This window comes from Chiloscyllium punctatum, chromosome 23, assembly GCF_047496795.1.
Source record: "Chiloscyllium punctatum isolate Juve2018m chromosome 23, sChiPun1.3, whole genome shotgun sequence".
In the NCBI taxonomy this organism is placed as follows: Eukaryota; Metazoa; Chordata; class Chondrichthyes; order Orectolobiformes; family Hemiscylliidae; genus Chiloscyllium; species Chiloscyllium punctatum.
The window spans coordinates 6268584-6281928 of NC_092761.1; positions in this window are offsets into that span (position 1 = coordinate 6268584).

Consider the following 13345-nt stretch of genomic DNA (forward strand, 5'->3'; position numbering starts at 1 on the left):
TCCATGAGTGTTTAATACAATCTAGTAATTTAAATGGAAGATTCTTACTATCCATTCTGACCTTTCCCCTACTCCTAGTATTAAAAGACGCGAAATAAACCCGATCATAGCCGCCCTGCTGTAATATCAAATGTTCCTTGTCATCACGGTGCATCTCCTGCAATAGAGCAACATCCACCCTCTTTGATTTTAAGACGAGCAATTACATTTTTCCTCTTGACTGGCAGATCACTACCCTTAATGTTTCAGGTACACCATTTAACCACATAATAATCCATGACACATTGCAGCAACATTTGAATTCGAGAGAGTTTCACATCGAATTACACATCGCTGAGCATTAATGATAAAACACTCAGCGACCCTAAAAACGATACAAACTATTACTACTACAACTAACAAGCTCGCAAAACTTTCCAAAGCTAAACACATTAAAAAAAAACAACGAACGAAACAAAATCCCAAGTGCCAATGACATTTTATATGGAAATTTACCCCGCCCATTGGGGGCGCCAACATATCCCAAAATTTTATCTTCTGCCCACTACCAATATGGCATTCAGGGCAATTAATAACAAAAAACAGGCTTCAACTGTCCTTAGGTCGGCAGTCTGTCATCACAACTACCTTTGTAACTCCCTCCAGCTTGAGCCACACCTCCGACACAAGCAAAGAAAGAGAAAACGAGTAGTAATACTAATGAAGAAGTTAAAAGTGTGCACTCTACCCATCCCCGACTATAATTTAACACTGGTTAATACCAGAAAAATCCAACAAAATTTCTTTAAGGGAGAAACATGATTATCTAAACATCCAGCTTTCCTTAAAATATCCACAAAGTTTTCGCTTTCTCTGGAGAATCAGACGAGTTCATTGATCCATTCAAAGCAATACAGAGCACTGCTGGGAACCTTAAGGAATACTGAATCCTGAGTTCCCTTACTCTTCTCTTGATATCATCAAAAGATTTTATTTCCTGAATCACCGATGCTGAAAAGTCATAAAAGAACATAATGCTGGATCTCTCGTGAATTAAAACCATCGGAAACCACACTGAGCTTCCATCAGTCTTTGTTTATCCCTGTAACTATGTAACCACACAAGGACAGGGCAAAGGTGTTGGTCTGAGTATAACCACCGTGCCGTAACCCAATGAACTTCGGCTTCGAAGTGAAGGAATCACAGCAGCCAGATCAAAGCTGACCACCTGCCGTCTGGCCCAGCAGATCGACGATGTAAACATTCATCGTCCTGTCCCTGTTCTCGAGGTGGTCATCTTGTTCAGTTAAGGTCGGGACCTGTATTTCAAGGGGAAGGATCCTTTCCCGAGAGGAATTGATCACAGTCTCTGTCAATGCAGTTCGTCACTTGACATTGTATGTTTTGTTTCCAAGGCTGTCTAGTTGCTGCTCATGTTTTTGGACAAAGTCTGAGAGCGGTTCGAGCCTCAGCTGGACTTCTGTTCAGTCGTGCCTTCAATCATTTCACATAAGTTGGTGAACTCAGTAACCAAGGCCTGGTGAGTAACTGGGTCCATGGAACGAGCAGAGTGGGTTGCAGCTACAGCCTCAGGCATGCTCGATGCTTCTGATGGGTGCACCGTGTGTTGGGACTTACTCGATTCTTTCCCGTGTTTTATCATTTCCACTCGACAAAACGGGATTAATAAAGATTCTATAGCTCTTTTATTGTTGAATTTTAAGTAAATGGCTGGGATGGAGTGGGTTAGAGTACCACTTTGCCCGTTCTGTGATGCAAAGCCCAGCAAAGCGGACCTTTTGGATCGTGGCCATCTTGGACTCCCCCTTAAAATTTAATCAACATTTTAAATTCGTTTTGCACTTTATTAATGAATTTTCTGGAGCTGTGTCATTTGGTACCATTATCTACATTTCCCGCCACACTGCACATTCTTGCCAATCCCCGATAATCCTCGACTCCGTTGTTACTTATGAAACTTCTGTCTGTGCCTCAAAAATATTCAATATCTCTGCCTCCATTGCTCTGCGGGGAAGAGTGTTCGAAAGACCTACAATGCTGAAAGAACAAAACATAAACCGCAAGACCTGAGTTTGAGATTAGTTTTTCTTTGTCTCCTTATCTGAGAAAGGATATAATTACATTGGAAGCAGTTTGTAGATGTTTCACTTCTTGGATTCCAGGGATGAGGGCCTTATATTATGAAGGCTTTAACAGGTTACACGTGGAATGAGAGGCGATCTTATTGAAACATACAGGACCGAGAGGAGTGTGGATCAGATATATACCCACTGGGTATAGTCCAAATTTCTTGTAATTTTTGTAGAATCTCTACAGTGTGGAAGCAGGCCATCCCATCCATCAAGTCCACAGTGACCCTCTGAACAGCATCCCCCCGAACCTTCCCCACCCCTTCTCTATCCATGTAACCTTGCATTTTCCATTACTAACCTACCTAACCTACACATGCCTGGGCACTATGGACAATTTAGCATGGCCAATCCACTCTAAGCTGCATATCTTTGGACTGTGAGAGGGAATTGGAGTATCGTGAGGAAACCCACACAGATTCCTGCACAGAGAATACTCAAATTCCACGCAGAGCATAGCCCAAGGTTGGTAGTTAACCCAGCTTCTTGGTGATGGGAGGTAGCAGTGGTAACCACAGATCCACCATGCGCATCCATTAGTCCTATTAATTACTTGTGGATGACTAAAGAAATCTGCCTGACTTGTTCCTATCACTGAACCTGATCCAGTCTGAGACCTTTATCATTGGCCATATCACGAACCTGGTTACGTTTAAAATTTGTTGTGAGCAGTGGAGGAGTGGGACTAGAAAAGGAAACAGTGACACCCTCCAACCTCAGTCAGAATAGAAATTAGGAAAATTCATTCAAGTGGGAATTCTCTTTGTGATATATGACTCTTTATTTTATATTGAGGCTAGTTTCGTCTGGTTGTCCATAGACAGTGAATCAGGGATAATAGTACATGGAGATAAAAGTGTAGCTGGGACCACAATGAGATGAGATACGACCTTATTTAGTGGTGGAAAAAAAAACAAATTACTGTGGATTCTGGAATCTGAAACCAAAAGAGAAAATGCTGGAAAATCTGAGTAGGTCTGGAAGCATCTGTAAGGAGAGAAAAGAGCTGACGTTTCGAATCTAACTGACCCTTTGTCAAACCTAATAGAAAGGGAGTTATAAAGAGGTATTTATATGAGGAAAAATGCCTCGATATTTCTCCCCTTTATTTTTAGCTTTCTCTCCTTACGGATGCTACCAGACCTGCTGAGATTTTCCAGCATTTCCTCTTTTATTTACTAGTGGAGTAGTTTCAAAGGGCCGAATGGCCCATTTGTGTCCCTCAGCCCTGTGTTCTGATGTTCCATTCAGCCCTTCAGACCTGCTATATAGGGACAGATCGAGGTCACTCGGATGGTTAGGTGTAGTTTTGGAAAGGTATTTGGAAAATGCAGGCTGGGTTGGGAAGCGACCCCACCGCCAATCCCTGTTTCCAAATTTGCGTCATGTTACAGAACCAGATACGCTGGGATACAGCCCACATACCCCACCCGGGTTAATCCAAGCAAATCCTCTGCTCTCCCTGAATGCAACATTTCACAACACAACTTCCAGGAAAACAACCAGTTACTTTCCAAGAGCATAACATGTGAAATGAATAAATAGAGTAGGCTATTCGGCCCCTCAGATTTGCCCTGTCATTTAATACGAACATGGCTGATCTACTCCTGGGCTCAACTCCACTTTCTTGCCTACTCCGTGTATCCCTCTATACCTCTCTGGGTTATGGAGTTCTGGACATTTACTACCTTCTGAGAGAAGACATCACTCTGTGTCTCAGATTGAAATCGATGTTCCATATTCGGTATCTATATTCTCGAGTTTGAGACTCCACCCAGGAGTGGAAACAACTTGCCTTCTCAAGCCCCTTCTGTGTCTTCTATTTTTCAGCGGTATCACTCCTCATTCATTTAAACCCCAATGAATAATCGCCTCACCATTTTAGAGATTCTCAACAACTCAACCCTTTCAGTCCAGGAAGTTGCCGAATGAACCAACCTAGTTACTTGCTGCACCAACATGCTGACTTTATGTTTCATACATAGGGACACTCCTTTTCTGGAAGTCCCCTCCATTAAATAACAACCGGCCTTTTGATTCTCAGAGTCATCCACAACCTTGAATGTGCATTGCATTTAGCTTCCGCCATCAGGCGAACAATATAGAATGTAAATAACTGATTCTGGATTAGTGGTGCTGGAAGAGCACTTTAGATCAGGTAGCATCCAAGGAGCAGCGAAATCGACATTTCAGGCAAAAGTCCTTCATGAAGGGCTTTTGCCCGAAACGTCGATTTCGCTGTTCCTTATGCTGCCTGAACTGCTGTGCTCTTCCATCACCACTAATCCAGAATCTGCTTTCCAGCATCTGCAGTCATTGTTTTTACCTTGGAAATAACTGATGCCATTCGACTGATATTTGTGATACTCCAGCAGAAAGACCTTGAGCATGAAGATCCATTAATCCTGACTGTCCGATTTCTATGTGTTAACCAATCATCATCCCATGTTACCACATTCGCCGTCATCCTACGAACTTCAGTTTTGTGTAAGAACTTTTATTTTGTAATACTTTATGGAAAAGCTCTGGAAAGCCTGGTTTTTACCAGATCCACTTTATCAAGTCCGCTTGTTACATTCTCTGGCATCTCCAGAAGTACTTTGCATGATTTTACAGGGCAAAGTATAATTTCCCTTTCACAAAACTACACTGACCCTGTGTGAAGCTTTTCTGAATGTCCTTGCTGGCCAGGTCTTCCAAATTAAGCTCAGCCCATCTGCTTTCATTTGGCCCATATGCCTCGAACTGTTTCCCATTCATATGTTTGTCCAAATGAGTTTCAAATGTTGCAGCTGTACATGCATTTACCACACTTCCTCTGGCAGCTCATTCCATACACACACCACCCACTGTGTAAAACTGTTGCTCCTTAGTTCCTTTTAAATCTTCCGTCTTTCACCTTAAGCTGTGCCTTGTATGTTTGAACTCCCCCATCCCGTTGAAAAGACCGTGGCTATTCACCCTATCCATACCTCTCATGATTTTATAAACTTCTACAATGTCACCCCTCAACCTTCTATATTCCAGTACTAACTTCAAGAACAAACATTTAAAGATACACACTGCAAATTTGACACAATATTAAACATGGCAGTAAAACAATACACAGCCCAAACTTCATATTGTTATTTGTTTTTCTCCATATTACAAAATACTAAGACAGCAAGAAACGTTTACTCGTGACAATAAGAAGTCAAACACATGAATTCATGTGTTTGACTTCTTATTGTCACTAGTAAACGTTTCTTGCTGTCTTAGTATTTTGTAATATGGAGAAAAACAAATAACAATACGAAGTTTGGGCTGAGTATTGTTTTATTGCCATGTATAATATCGTGTTAAATTAAAAGGGGTGATGATCCTGACAGTGAAAACGTAATTATGGCCATATCTATATAATGTCACATAGTCAACATTCTCCCTCCTGGCCTCCCTTGTGTGATTGTGTCTTATTTATCTTGCACTCAGTAGAGAGAATCCCTTTCCCCAGCCAAGTCTTAATTTCAACCCGTTCGTTATCTTCTTGCTCACCACTGTTTAAAGCCTGCTTATCTTTGCCACACCCTCTTTTCACTGTCACCCATCCCCCCCCTCTGGCAAGCGATTAAAAATCCCAGTTTCCAATCCTTTTCAGTTCTGAAGAAGTGTCACACTGGGCATGAAATGCTCACTCTGTTTCTGTCTCTGCAGATGCAGACAGATCTGCTGAGTTTCTCCAGAAATGAATAGTTACAGAATAAATTTTCAATTAAACAAATAACTATGGATACTGCAAATAAAAGTACAAAAATTGCTGGAGAAACTGACAGCTTTGTAGAGGGTCACTGGACCTGAAAGTTTCACTCTGCATTCACTCCAGAAGATGCTGCAACATCGTCTGCAGTTTCTTCAGCAATTTCTGTTTTTGAACAATTTCCAAAGAAGTATGTCAAAGATGCTCAAACATTCCATCCAAATTGGAGCGCTGTACCATGGAGACTGAATGATAATGCATGGTGACAAGTTCCTTGATTCTGAAACTGCATAAGACTGGCATCATTGACACAACGGACATCTTAATCATGGTCAGGGCGAAAAACAGAGGGAAGCATATTCACTTCGAACACAGAAGATGGCATTGCGGATGAAACGTTGTTGAGTGGATGAAACCCCTCAACCTCATCATGATACCACAGAATCACAAATGCCAGTTTTCAATCAATTCGCTTCGCAGCACGTGACATGAAGAAACAGCTGAACACAGTAGATACGACAAAGACAATGGGCCCTGACACCATTCCTGCAATAAGACTGAAGACTTGTGCTGCACAACAAGCCGTGTCCCTGGGGAAGCTGTTTCATTCCAGCTCCAACTCTGACATCTCCCTGGCAAACTGGAACATTACTCAACTATGTCCACTCCCCTAAGAGGGGAATAACTACAATCTGACCATTTACCTCCCCTTTAGTCCCATCACGAAAGTCAAATTAGTGGGAATTCTTTTTGACAGAGCTTTTAAGCAGCACAAAACTAACCAGGCCAGTGTGGTTTCAGACAGTCCCCATGTGCAGATGGTGCTGTTGTGGAAATGTCAATAGATTACTAATCAAGACCAGGCTAATGGCCTGGCAGCTGGTGGAAGTTAAAAGTAATTAATAAAATTAATTAAAATCTGGTGTCAGTAATCGTGATCTTGTGTCCAATGTTGATTGTAAACATTGATCTTCACCAATATACTTCCAGGAAGTGAATCTCCCTTGCTTTCCTGGTGTGGCCTAAAATTGGCTCCAGCCACACAGACATGTGATCACTTTTTCAATGGTCTCTAAATCTGCTAAGCAAGACACACTATTGTATGAAACTGCTCCAAGATCTGAAAGGATATAATCGGACAGAACACCCGGCACCAGCCTCAGAATCGGAAAAGGGAATGGGAAAAACAGTTCTGTTGACCCTGCAGAGGCCTCCTTCCTAACATCTGAGAGCTTGTGACAACATTTACAGAGCTTTCCCACGGATTGCACAGAAACATTGGGAAAGGAGGAGGTCATTCAACATATTGAGCTTTCCCCATGCTAAGGCATGACCAAAGGCCTCCTCAATGCAGTTTTCCCCAAACACTGTTCATTTCACTGAATATGTTTAAACATTGTGAAATATAAAGTTGGAACTGCTGTAATCCCTTCGGTCCATCAATTTTGTGGCACCATTCAATATACAGGCAGTTCTCCGATAACACGCATTTATTAAATATGGCTGTGCCCCCATGTTTTAGGCATGCTAGCCCGGAGAACTGTCATCCCTGCTTCCAATCTGTCTCGCCCTGTCAGAGTTTTATATATCTCACTGAGATCTCCACTCATTTTCCTAAAACCCATGGAATACAGGCACAGTTGCCCCAAACCCTGCTCCTACAACAAACCCGTCATCCCAGAGATCAGTCTGGTCGTGCTTCACTGCACTCCCTCAATGTCAGTTTTGTCCTTTATTAGGTAAGGAGACGAAAACTGCACACAATACTGCACAATGTTCGAGGTGAGGTCTCACCAAGGCCCTGTACAGCTGCAGTAAATGACCCTTACTCCTGCATCCAAATCTCCCTGAAATGAATGTCAATATATTATTTATTTTCCTAACTGCTTGCTGCTCCTGCAACATTGCTTTCATTGACTGGTCTACAGGAAGATCAAGTTTATGTTCAATTTTACAGCTCCCCACTTGCTGGGTCTATATGCACTGGTCATCGTGCCAAAGCCATTCCCACTATTGACTTCCGTGTTCAGAACTGACTGTCCTACATGGACTCAGAGGGCTGCACAGAAATAAATAAAAATGCAGCTTAATTTCCTTTATAGAGCAACACTTTTTCAACCAATCTCTTTTCAAATGATAGGCTGCCAGTCTATTGTTCCCATCAATGTACACAACATCACATCTCTCCCAATGATCTCCATCTGCCAGGTATTTGCCAGTCACTCCACTTGTCTCAATCACCTTGGAGCTTTATTTACATCTTCCTCACCAACTCACAAGCTGACACCATTTAGTGCTGTCAGTGGACTTAGGAATATTGCATTTGAGCCCCTCAACCAAAGATATGATTTGTACTGGGAATAGCTGGATTCCAAATCCTGATCCTTGTTATATCATCCACGCATTCCGTTCAAAAATCATGGTTTTGTTCCTTATCAGTGTTTCCTGCCAGCTCTCCCAATCTAAAACCATGACCACATATTAGCCCCAGTCCCACAGGATTCGAATTTGCACGAAAGGCTTGGGGCTTTATCAAAAATCTTTCTGAGATTCCACTCGTATTGCATTGATACCTTCTCCATAAGAGATACCTTTTGCTAAAAGCCACTTTCTCAAATATGATGCCCATTTCATAAATCTCTGTTCACTTTGTCTATACCCATTACTTTCAATCCAATACTTTCTCTAAAACTGTTAGTTGCTAATTTCATTCTATTCCCTTTTTCTCACCAGACTAAAGTTCCATAGTATTGCTCGGAAGTTTTGTTTTTGTTTTGCTTTCTTCTGTGAAGGCATAACTGAAGTTTTTTTTTCATTGTTCTGCTATTTCCCTGTCCTCAATTATCCGGTAACAGACTGTAAGAAATCTGCACCTTTTTCTTTTAATTTTGCCAATGATATATTTTCAGAAGATATTAGAAGTTCACTCATATAAGGTTTGATAAGATATTCTTCAGAAACCCATCAATTCCTATCTTAAACTACGCAATGATTGACCTTTCACAACCATACAATCACACAAGCACAGACTCTGTACCATCAGAAATACAGCACGGTCTAGATTAGCCCTACTTTCCGACACAAGGCGTTTAGCCGTGAGTCTTATGGCATTTCAAGTGCACAACCGGGTATTTTCTAATGGTTGTGAAGTTATCATAACAACCCCCATCTCAAGAAGCGCATTCCAGACCCCAACAACTCTGTGTGAAAAACAGTCATCAAATCCGCACGAAACCTTAAACCTTTCACTTTAAAATTGTGGGCCTTTGACTAAAAGGAACAGCTGCTGTTTATCCACCCTGTCCATGCCCCTCGTAATCTTCTCCTTCTGAAACACGGCCCCCTCAGCCTTCTTTCCTCCAAACTAAACAAACCCGAGCTTATCCAGCCTCTCTCCATTGCTGATATGACCCATCCCAAGGAACATCCTGTTGAGTCCCCTCTGTACCCCCTCGAGTGCAATCACATCCATCCTGTAATGTGGTTCCCAGAACTACACACCGTATCCCATCTTGGCCAAAACAAATTTCCGCATAGCTCTGATAATCTATGCTTTGATGAATAAAGGCTGTGTTAACGGTCCACTATGTTTTCTCAAATTGTGTATTAACTTGTGCATCACATTCAGGGATGTGTGGAGAAGCACCCTCTGACCTTCCGAGTGTGCTGCCATTCATTGAGTCCTCCCCCGTCTGGTTCCTTCTTCCAAAGTATATCACCTCATATTTATCAGGGTAACATTCCATCTGCTATTGATCCACCCATCTGACCATTCCATCTGTATCTCGCTGAAATATAAGACTTTCGTTCTCACTGCCAACCACCCGAACAATCATTGGATGAAACACAAACTTACTTATCACCCCGCCCCACCCCTCGTCCATATTCGCAGCTGCATCATTTATGATTACCACAAGTAATAAGGTTAAAAATCACACAACATTGGCTTATAGTCTAACAGGTTTATTCAGAGGCACGAGCATTCGAAGCGATGTTTCTTCATCAGGTGTTTGTGCATTTTGATGAAGAAGCAGTGCTTGGAATGCTCGTGCATCTGAATAAACCTGTTAGAATGTAAGATGGTGTTATGCGATGTTTAGAATTTTCCAGTCCAGTCCAACACCAACACCTCCGAATCACAAATATTAAGGGGCACAGCACTGATCCCCGGGGTACACCATTTGACACTGGCCTTCAGTCACACAAACAGCCTTTTACCTCTACCTCCTGTCTCCTCCAACTGAAGTTGATTTGGATGCAACTTGGCAAGTCCTAACGTGTCCTAACTGCTACCTGGATATTCTGTTTCGCTTGACACATTTGCAGATTATCTGGGGATACTCCCTAATCTTGCCCTGCCAGCAGCAGGTTTCAATGCCCCTGTGTTTGTTAGTCCCCTCCAAGAGAAGAACGTCCTCCTTATTGCAGTCGTAACTGGTCTGTCCCAGCTCATGACATTATTTGCCTTGAATGTGGATTAGAGAGCCAGGGAAGTATTCTGTTAATTTTCAACTTGTCACAGGTTTTGTGAATGTTCTACATTTCACGGTGAGCCAGCTCTCATTCTTTGAAGCGCTGGAGAAAATAGGCCGAGTTTCCTCATCAGGCAATCTCGCTATCTGAGGGATTAATCTGGAAAATGCCCATTGCACATCCTCTGTTGTCAGTATATTCTTTCTGAGATTCGTTCAGCAAAACTGTGCACAATACTCCAGGTACAGTCCCATCAACACGCTGTGAAACTGCTTCAACATGTGTTTACATTAATGTTCTGACTCTCTTAAATGAAGGCAAACCAAACTTTAACTTTCCACTTTCATATATTCCTCCAAATCCCCTTCACATTCATTGCATTTACGAACTCATTATTTGAGTTCTTATAGAAATCCTTCCGAAAATCCAACATATGCCACTTCTCGTGGTTCCCCATTATCTCTGCTATAAGAAACAATTTCAAACAATTCCGAAGTTTATCAACTATGATTTCTCTATCAGAAATGCATGCTGATTCTCTCCATTGTTGCTGTAAATTTCTAAATATCAAAAATCTCAGCCTGTGTAATAGATTTCAAATGTTTCCCTACAGATGTCAAGTTAATTGGTCTGCAGTTCTCCCCACTGTCTCTTTTTCCCTTTGCAGCTGTTTCGATCGCTTCCATTCATCTATTGTGCTTGGATCGCATTTACTAACTTCAATTTATCTACAATAGTTTCTGCCCTCTGCAGAATATACAGGAAAATAAAACACAGTCATCGACAGTGCAATTTATACTTCTATTGGTGATTTATTTCTGACATTTTGATAGGAAGTACATCTGACTTAGCAATGCTCTTTCCAGCTGCACTACCTTGTTCCTGATTTGAATTGACTTTATGTCTTTAGCTCCAGGAGTCCGATATGATCACTTGGTATTACTGGGGGATTTTCTGGATATTCCTCCATGAAGACAGATGCAATGAAATTGGTTGTTTTCTTGGCCATTTCCCTGTTCCCCACAATGACCTCTCCTCTCCCGATTCCAAATTTCCACATTTGACCTTTCATTTTGTTCCTTTGAAATATAGATCGCAGATTGATGCAGTCTTTGTGGACCTGTTTGCTAGCATGTATGTTCGGTTTTTGATTTCCTTATCAGTTTCATGGCTTTCCTTTTTTGGATCGTTAATTTCTGAGAATTCTCAGGTTTCCACAATATCTGGAATTCTTCTGAAGTCACTTCCTATGATTAACATATTTTCTAATCTGTTATTTTAACCATCATTGAGTCACTTTCTCACTCTTTGGTGTTTGTACCTGAAATAAATAGATGTATTTTTCAGACTTTGCAACATTTCTAAAAACTCCTGGTCCTGACCAGTTATATTCAGGAACACCACAGGAGGATAGGAGGATAGAGAAGAAATTTCGGGAGCACTGGTTGGCTCTTTTCTATCATCGCTGATGGAAGAGTGAGGTCCTGGACGACTGGAGGGGAGCGAATACTGAGCTGTATTCAAGAAAGGCTACAAAGATAAACCTGGGAACTAAAGACCAGTGAACCGAGTGAACCGAGTAATCTAATGGATATGTTACTTGAGAAGATTCAGAGAGATTGGATATATATGCATTTGGAAAGACAGGGTGTGTTTCGGAGTAAGATTAGAATGGTGCTGGAAAAGCAGAGCAGGTCAGGCAGTATACGAGGAGCATGAAAATTGATGTTTCGGGCAAAAGCCCTTCATCAAATTCAGCACGGGAGTTTGTGCTAGTCAGATCATGATTCACAATTTTGTTGGAGTTCTTTAATGAAGTGACCAGCAACATTGAGGAGGTCCGAGTGGTATACGTAATCTAGGTGGATTCCAGTAAGGCCTTCAATAAGGTTCCACATGGTACCCTGCTCTGGAAGGTTAGATCGCATGGAATTGAAGGGGAACTGGCAAATTAGGTCCAAAATTACCTTGATGGTAGGTAGCAGAGTGTAATACTCTAAAAATGCTGGTCAGACTGGAGGCCTGTGACCAGTGGAAATGCCTCAGACGTTGGTACTGGGACCATTACATATTACATATATCTATGATTTAGATGAGAATGTACAGGCATGATTTGTAAGTTTGAAGACGGCACTAAAACAGGCGGCATCACGGAGAGTGAGGAAGGTTATCAGAAATTTCAGAAATTACAGTTGTATCTTGATCAGCTGGAGAAGTTGGCTGAGAAATGGCAAATGGATTTTAATATAGATCAATATAAGTTACTGCATTTTAGAAAGTCAAATCAAGTTTGGAGTTTCATGGTGAATGGTTGGGTCCTAAGGAGTGTCGTCGAACAGAGGGATCTTGGAATTCAGGTGCATGGCTCTCCGAAAGTTGATTCACAGGTAGACAGGACAATGACGAAAGCTTTTGACACACTGGCCTTCATGAGTGTATATCACTGAGTATCGAAATCAGGGAATTACGTTGCAGTTAATTGGATGCTGCTGAGGCCATACTGGTAGCGTAATGTTCAGTTTCTTTTTCAATTTGCTACAGTAAGTGTGTTACTAAATTGGAAAGACTGCTGAAGACATTTACAAGGATGTTACCGTCTCAATGATCTGAGTTATAGGGAGAGTTTGGACAAGCTGGGATATTTTACTTTAGCCTGTATGAGGTTGAGGGGGATCTGACAGAAGTGTATAAGATCATGACAGGCATGGACCGAATGAATGTACTCAGTCTTTTTTCCCAGAGTTTGGCAATCACAGACTAGAGGGCATCAGTTTAAGGACAGAGGGGAAAGAGGGGAAAGGCTATAAGAGAGCCTGAGGAACAACTGTTTTACACACAGGCTGGTACACATATGGAATGAGCTGCCAGCGGAAGTGGTAGAGGCGTGAACATTAACAACATTTAAAAGGCATTTGGACAAAACACGGATAGGGAAGGATTAGAAGGATATGGAGCAATGGCAGGGAAATGGGGTTAGAGTGGATGGACATTTTGGTCAGAATAGACTAGT